The 8,086-nt window shown below is 38.9% G+C and overlaps 1 protein-coding gene and 1 pseudogene across 1 annotated transcript in view; one reads left to right on the top strand and one right to left on the bottom strand.

Annotated features, from left to right (window-relative positions):
* Positions 1 to 8,086, bottom strand: part of SNX2 (sorting nexin 2) — an 86,194-nt gene that overhangs the window by 12,018 nt on the left and 66,090 nt on the right. The gene's annotated exons all lie outside the window — the stretch shown is intronic.
* On the top strand, positions 7,548 to 8,080 carry LOC102859944 (annotated as a pseudogene).

The raw sequence follows: 8,086 nt of genomic DNA, 5'->3' as shown, positions 1-8,086 counted from the left end.
CTGGCCTTCGTTCATTAGTGTTCAAAGCCTCAAATCTGTTCCTGAGATGGTTCTGAAATTCAGGTGGGATAGACTCAAAGTCATATTTTGGTTGCCTCGGATTTGGTTTAATTTTCCTCAGCTTTAGCTTGAATTTAAATATGTTCATGAAAATATGCCCATGGACCAATGGGCTGTCATTTGAACAGGACAAAGGAACACTGAGCGGGAAAGACGTGCATCAGTATTGTCACTTACTCATCTGTATGCTGAGCACATAATGAACATGTTGGACTACATGAAGAACATGACATAAGGTCTGAAATAAGATTTATCAACAACTTACAATATGTAGATAATGCAATTTTGCTCACTGAAAGTGAAAGAGGAATTCAAGTACCAAGTACTTATTAAATGAGGATCAAAGGTTGCAGCTTTCAGTATGAATTATTACACTTCAACAAAAAGAACAAACAGAATCTTCACATTCAACCAGTGAACAACATCTTAATAAATGCAGAAAATATTGTGGTAAAGATGTCATTTTATTTATATCCACAACCAATTCCCATGGAAACAGCAGTCATGAAATTAAATGATATTGTACTGGGGAAAGCTGCTGCAAAAATACCTCTTTAAAGTGTCAAAATGCAAAGAAGTCATTTTGAGGACTAAGGTGTGCCTAACTCAAGCCATAGTACTTTCAATCACTTCATATGTACATATAAGCGTTGGCAGGGAAAAATACTCTATGGACTGTCAGAACGAAAAATTTGTCTTAAAAGAAATGCAATTAGAATGCTCCTTTGAAATAAAGATGTTGGAACTTTATCTCATATACTTTGGAAATCTTAACAGGCAGTACCAGTTCTTGAAGAAGGACGTCATGCTTTGTCAAGCAGAGTGTCAACAAGAAGGACTCTGAACGAGACAGACAGCCACAGTGGTTTGAATAAGCTCAACTAAAGCAATGTGAAAGATGGTGCAGGACTAGGCAGTGTTTTGTTCTATTCTGTTTATGATCATCATGAATTGGACCTAACACTAGAGTTATTAGCAGCAATAATAAAAATGTATAATAAAAAAGTTTACAAGCTTTGAAACAAATAAAACTGGGGCTTTAGTATGGCTCTGTCACAGTGGAAACAATTCTTTTATTTCCTAAGCAACAGACCCACCAAATGGAAACAATATTTGATAGAGGCTAACTTAATGGTCTAAATCTACCTAGTGGCTCAGTAAAATGGGAGATCACAGCCAAGAAAACCCAGTGGAGCAGTTCTACTCTGAAGATGTGGAATGGTCATGTGTCACGGAGCAGATGGCAACCAACAACAAGAAGAAGAAAACAGACTATTTCTAAACACTGTGCAACATGAATTTAATTGATTAACTCTAGATTTATACCAAAAATATAAGTAATAATTGTTATAGGAAAGAAGTAACGTAGACCATATTTATATCCTACATATATTCCAACAGGTGGGAGACAGCATTAAAAAGAACCCAATCACTGGAAGCATTAAAAAGCTCAATCAACCTGAAACCAAAGGATTTTTTTATTTTTGCCATAAAGCTCTCTTTCATAAAGATCATGAACATTTTAAATGGAAAAATATTTTCTTCTAAGTTCTATAAATTTTGAAACTAACCCTTTTTAACTTTTTTTACACTGTTCTAAGTCTTAAGACACAATAAAAGATCTCAGTAAATGGAAAAATGTTTCCTGTTCATGGATAGGAAAACGCAATATTGTGAAAATGACATCCTTCCAAAGGCAATCTAAATCAATACAATCTCAATACAAATGCCAAATTCATTTTTCAAGGACATAGAAAAGGAAATTGTCAAGTTTATTTGGAGAGGAAAGAGATCCCAAATAAACATTCCCAAGAAACAAAAATGAAGTGGGAGGCAAAACTGACCTCAAAAGTTAATACACAGTGGTAGTAACCAAAATGGCATGGTAATGGTACAATGACGGGCACACAGATCAACACAGATCAATGGAACAGAACTGAGAACCCAGAAATGGATGGATGGATCGATATCTATCTATCTATCTATCTATCTATCTATCTATCTATCTATCTATCTATCGATCTTCAACAAGGAAATAAAACCTATCAAATGCAGAAATGACTAGACTGCTACCTGCAGAACGCTGAAACAGGATCCACAACTCACACTATACACAAAAACCAACTCAAGGTTGATTAGAGACTTTGAAAGTGAAACCCCAAACCATAGAGTTCATTAGAAACAAACTGGGATCAAGCTCAGACGGCCTAGTCTATGGCATAAAAAGACTGCCAAATACAGCCAGAAATGTACAGTCAGGAGAGGATAAAATTGATGAATGGGATCTTCTAAAGATGAAGTCGCCATGTGCATCAAAAACATTTTCCAACAGAGAAAACCTACAGACTGGAAAAAATTATGTCAGTACCCTTTCAGACAAGGGTCTCATATCAAAAGTTTACATACTTCAGGGCCTCCACAAAAAAAGACTGCTAATACAAATTATAAAACGTGCAAAAGACTTGGAAAGACTTTACATATAGGAAGATTTTCAGATGGCTAACAGACATATGAAAAAATGTTCAAAATCACTGGCAATATGAGAGATGGAAATCAAAACCACAATGAGATACAATCTCACCCCAGTAACAGTGGCAAAGTAATAAATGTTGGAGAGGATGTGGAGAGATAGGAACTCTTAGACACTCTTGGTTGGGACTGTAAAATGATACAACCACTCTGGAAGGCAGTTTGGCATTTCTTCAAAAAGCTGAACACAGATTCTACTGCTTGGAATATACCCCAAGAAAATGAGAACTGAGGCACAAATGGAGACCTGTGCATCACTGTTCATAGTAGCATTATTCACCATCAGAGGAACATGGAAACAGCCTATATGTCCAACCATTACTGAATCGATTGAGAAATTATGGTACATTCACATGAGGGAATATTATGCAGCATACAGGAGCAATGATTTTTAAAATCATTACTTAACTTGGGAGGGACTGGGGAGCATGATGCTAAGTGAACTAACTTAGTCCCATAAGCACAAATACTGTATAAGATCATTACTGTAGAAAAAGAACACTAGTAAAACTTATATGGAGATTCAAGGCCAGAATGGTAGGGGCAGAGGGGTGAGAACTGGCAGGGCAGTAATTGTATAGTCACACAATCTGATGGGTGGGTAAAAGAAAATGTGATAAACAATGTATATAAACTTTTTAAATAGAGTAGTATAAAATAAAAATTTTCTTTTAAAAAAAGAATTTGACGAGTTAAAACATACCAACAAATGTCAAAATCTAACTTATATACCCCTTTAACTTCTATATATATTTAAGTTCTTCATAACTAGCTGACTTTTTCATTAATATGCTGAATTTCAATTCATTTAAGGAGCTCTGGTCACCTGGTCTATAGGGTTTTATACTGCTAAGCAAAAAGTCTGTGGCTATCCAGTAATTTGAATTAACCAGTGGCTCTGTAGGACAACAATGAGCAGTCTTCTCCTGTTAAGATTTACAGCCTTGGAAACCAGATGGAATGTTTCTAGGAGTTAGAATCAACTCTAAGGCAAGGTGAATTTTAAAAACACATATGGTGTAGCATAATTTATTACCTCACAACATTTCAGTACCAGTTCATGTTTATTCTGTACACAGTAGGAGATACGGTAAAATGATTGATTTTAACAAAAACAATTATTTATTGTACCCAAATACATTTTATTAATTTTACTACTCTTGAAACAAACTGGGAAAAAAAGGTATAGAAACAGTACCCAAACTCCCAAGACGATTTAAATTGAATAAATAAAATTAATGTTTCCTTTTACACTAAGATGGTAATCAATTTCAGTAGAACCATACTTTTCAATAATGGAATTTTACAGATTATCCACTTAGTACTTAAAATCTCTGCCAATTGATAAGCTACTGCTCTAAGTTAGGAGGCAGTGAAAACAGTTTTTTCAGGAAACCAAAAAACGTATTGCAATGGGAAAGTCTACAGTTAGGGACCTCTCCAAAATACTCAAGAGCAACAGTGTCTCTCTGGAGACTAAGATCCGCCTGATACAGACCATGGTTTTTGCAATCACTTGTTATGCATCAGAGAGTTGGACAATGATTAGGGAGGATAGAAGGAGAATTGATGCCTTTGAGCTGTGGTGCTGGAGAAGAGTATTGAATGTACCATGGACTGCCAAGAAAACAAACAGATTCATCCTATAGAGGGTTAAATCAGGCTGCTCCTTGGAGGCAAGGATTCTGGGGCTTCGCCTTGACATACTTTGGACATGTTTTAAGGAGAGACAGGTCTTTGGAGAAGGATATCATGCTGGATAGAGTAGAGGGACAGCGCAGGAGGGGAAGACCCTCTATGAGGTGGATTGATTCAGTGACTGGGGTACTCGGGATGGGTGTGTCGGGGGCAATGAGATTGGCACAGGATAGAGCACGATTTAGGGCTGTTGTACATAGGGTCGCAAACAACTCGACGGCACATAACAACAACAACATTCTAATTCAGTGACTCTGAAACTATGCTACCTAGTTTCTGGAATTTTGAAGGGGGAGCTGTGGTGGCCTAGCAACAAGAAGCTACGGTGCAATCCTGAAGGCATGTGGTTCAAGTCCCACCAGCTGCTTGGTGGGAGAAGGGAGGGCAATTTCCTGTGTGATTAACTGCCTCTGAAAATCTGCCAGAGGGTCAGCTATGGGTCTGTTCTGACTCAACAATACACAACAACTACTAAAATACTTAGAAATTTTTGATAGTGTAGTCTTTAGGGAGTTGATCTGTTAATCCAAAGTCTGTGCTTCTCTGCTGGTTTGAAAGCAACAGCTGATCTAAGGGAGAAAGATGGGCAATCTCCTTCTATGCGATTTATAACTTCAGAAAACCCACTGAACCCCCTGGTCAACTATGAGTTGGTTCTAATTTGATGGCAATGAGTTTTAGTTTGTAAGGGAGACTATGAAGGATGATGGAGGAAAACTGATGCCTTTAAGTTGTGGTGATGGATAAGAGTCTTGTACATACCATGGACTACAAAAAAAACACAAACAGGTCTTAGCGTGAAACCAAGTTTCTTCTTGGAGTCTAGGATTTTGAAGCTCCATCTCACATACTTTGGGCACGTGGTCAGGAGGGAGCGGTCCTTGGAGTAGGTAGGACATCATGCTTAGAAGGGTGGAGGGACTTCATAGGAGAGGAAGACCCCCGGTGAAATGTATTGATACAGTAAGTGGGGCAATGGGGGCTGGTGTGTCGGAATTAGGGAGACTGGCTCAGGACAGGGCAGGCTTCAGAGCTCCTGCACACACGGTTGCAGGTGACTCGACAGCACATAAGAATAACATTTATTATAAAGTACACAGTTTTAATCTACCAGCTGCTTTGTGGAAGAAAGATCAGCAATCTCCTCTCATGTGATTTACTGCCTCTGAAAACTCTCTTGAGGGTCAGCTATGAGTCAGTTCTGACTCCATGGTACTCAACAACATAAAATTTATGCCCAAACAACGAAGCTAGCTAATATTTGAAGTTAAACAAGGAACTCAACTTGAGGAACTCAACTGTTGATTTTCTTTAAAAAAAAAAATTAATAAATTTTACACATTGGAATTAACATGTGAGAATTCTATGACGGGTTCTAGAATGAAAAATAGGAGCTCTGGTGGTCCAATGATTGATAAGTTGGCTGCTAACAAAAGATTCGTGGTTTGAACCCACTTAATAGGTCTGCGAGAGAAAGTAGTGATCTGTCTCCAGAAAGATTGCAGTCTAGAAAACTCAATGGGGAATGTCAACCCTGTCTACAGGGTTGCTATGAATCAGAATTGAAGCACACAAAACAAGTGTGGAAAGAAAACCACAAAACATCAAAAAATCTTTGTGCTCAATGACTGATACTACTCTAGGGGGTCACAGAAACTCATTATATATGTAAACCCTTGACAGACTACAGCATGCCTAAATAGTGTTATTTGCTGTCAAAAGTGACTCATAGCTGACCCACAAGTAAGTTTTCAGAGGCAGTTAATCACACAGCAGAAGACTGCCTATCCTTCTTCCACAGAGCAGCTTGAATGCCTTTGGGACCACAGTGCTGGCTTCTTACCATAAGAGCTCCCATAAATGTACTATACAAAACGTAGAGCCCTAGAAGTTGTTGTCAGGTGCTGTCGAGTTAAGTATAAACCACAGCAACCCTATGAATAACAGCTCTAAACCTTGTCCTATCCTGTGCCATCCTCACATTTCCTGACATCGGAACTGTGGCAATCACTGTGTCGAACCACCTGGTAGAAGGTCATCCTCTACTTCACCAAACCCCATCCTTCCAAGCATCATGCCTTTCTCAAGGGATAGCACCTCTTAGCAACATGCTCCAAATATGTGAAATGAAGCCTCATCATCTTTGCCTCCAAAGACCACTCTGGCTGAGCCTTCTATAAGAAATAACCGTTTGCTCTCTTGGCTGTCTGTGGGATGTTCAGTGCTCTTCTTCAACACCACAGCTCAAAAGCATAAACTTTTTTTCTGTCATCCTTATTCACTGTCTAGCTCTCAGATGCACAGCATGTGATCATAAAGACTATGGCTTGAATCAGATGTACCTTAGTCTTCAAACTGACATCATTACTCCTCAATAATTTGGAGAGGTCCCTAACTGCAGACTTTGCCAGTGCAATGCATCTCATTTCCTGACTCCTGGTACCAAAGGGTGTTAATTGTGAATCCAAGTAAGATAAAGTTTTTGATAGTTTCAATCTTTTCTACATCTATTTTGATGTTGCTTAGTGGTTAAGATTTTTTGTTTTTTCGCAACTGAGATGCAATCCACACCAAAGGTCACATTCCCAGATCTTCTTCAACAAGTGGTTCAAGTCTTCCTCACTTTCAGCAAGGTTGTGTCATCTGCTTAATGCAGATGCATAATGATGAGTCTCTCTGTGATCCTGATGCTACATTTCTCTTCAAAGAGTCCAGCTTCTTGATTAATTTGCTTAGCATCAGATTAAATAGGTATGGAGAAAGGATACTATTTTTTGATCTATGTACAGGTTCTATGTGAGCAAAGTAAATGTTCTAGAATTCCCATTATTCTTAATACCACCCATAACCCTCGTGACCTACTGGTAAGAAGCTCTGTTGCAATCCTGAAAGCATGCTGTTTGGATCCACCAGCTGCAATCTCCTCCTATGCAATTAACTGCTCCTGAAAACGCACTGGTGGGTCAGCTCTGGGTCAATTCTGACTTGAAGACACACAACAACCACCACTGGTTATATATTTTAGTCCACACAGCCGAATGTCTTTGCCTAGTCAATAAAACACAGGTAAACATCTTTCTGGTATTCTCTGTTTTTAGCCATGATCCATCTTTAATCAGTAGTGATATCCCTTATTCCAGGGCTTCTTCTAAATCCAATATGGATTTCTGGAAGTTCCCAGTTGATTTACTTCTCTAGCCTGCCTCTTTTTAATAATCTTCATCAAGATTTTACTTGGAGTTGTCTTCCGGCTGGAAAAGATGGTGTCAGCCACAATACTGCAGGTTGTTGTACGTTGTCCGTCATCATTGAGAGCACTCCGAAACTGCTGGGAGCAGTTGCAGCATAAACCTCGGCAGAGCCTCCCAGGACTTACCAGTCCTCCTTGGGAACCAGCATTAGCAGTCCAGGGGCCATCGATAGTTGCAAGACTAACAAATGATACCAGTGAAGTATGGAGATTTCTAGTCTTTGGGATAGCATCTTTTGGATGGCAGCTCCAAAAAACAGATGCAGAATTGAAGCTAACTGGTGCAGAAGAAGAAACCCTCAGAAACTTATTAAAGTTAAGAATATTATAGATGTTTGTCCTGAATGTGGTTACCTGAAACAGAAGCATGTTCTTTGTGGCTATTGCTATGAGAAGGTACATGCAGAGACTACAGAAATCAGAAGACAGATAAGGAAAGTAGAAGGGGGTCCTCTTAAGGCTCCTGCTGTAGAGACCGTGGTTTTGTACAGGGAAGAGAAGCCAGCTGAGCAAGATAAAGGCAAGAGGATCATTGAGCAAGACAGAAAA

Source organism: Elephantulus edwardii, unplaced genomic scaffold (genome assembly GCF_000299155.1).
Source record: "Elephantulus edwardii isolate Elephantulus edwardi_28Jun2011 unplaced genomic scaffold, EleEdw1.0 scaffold00046, whole genome shotgun sequence".
Taxonomy (NCBI): Eukaryota; Metazoa; Chordata; class Mammalia; order Macroscelidea; family Macroscelididae; genus Elephantulus; species Elephantulus edwardii.
Note: the sequence above shows the minus strand (reverse complement) of the source record. Positions and strands in the feature narration are given on the sequence as shown.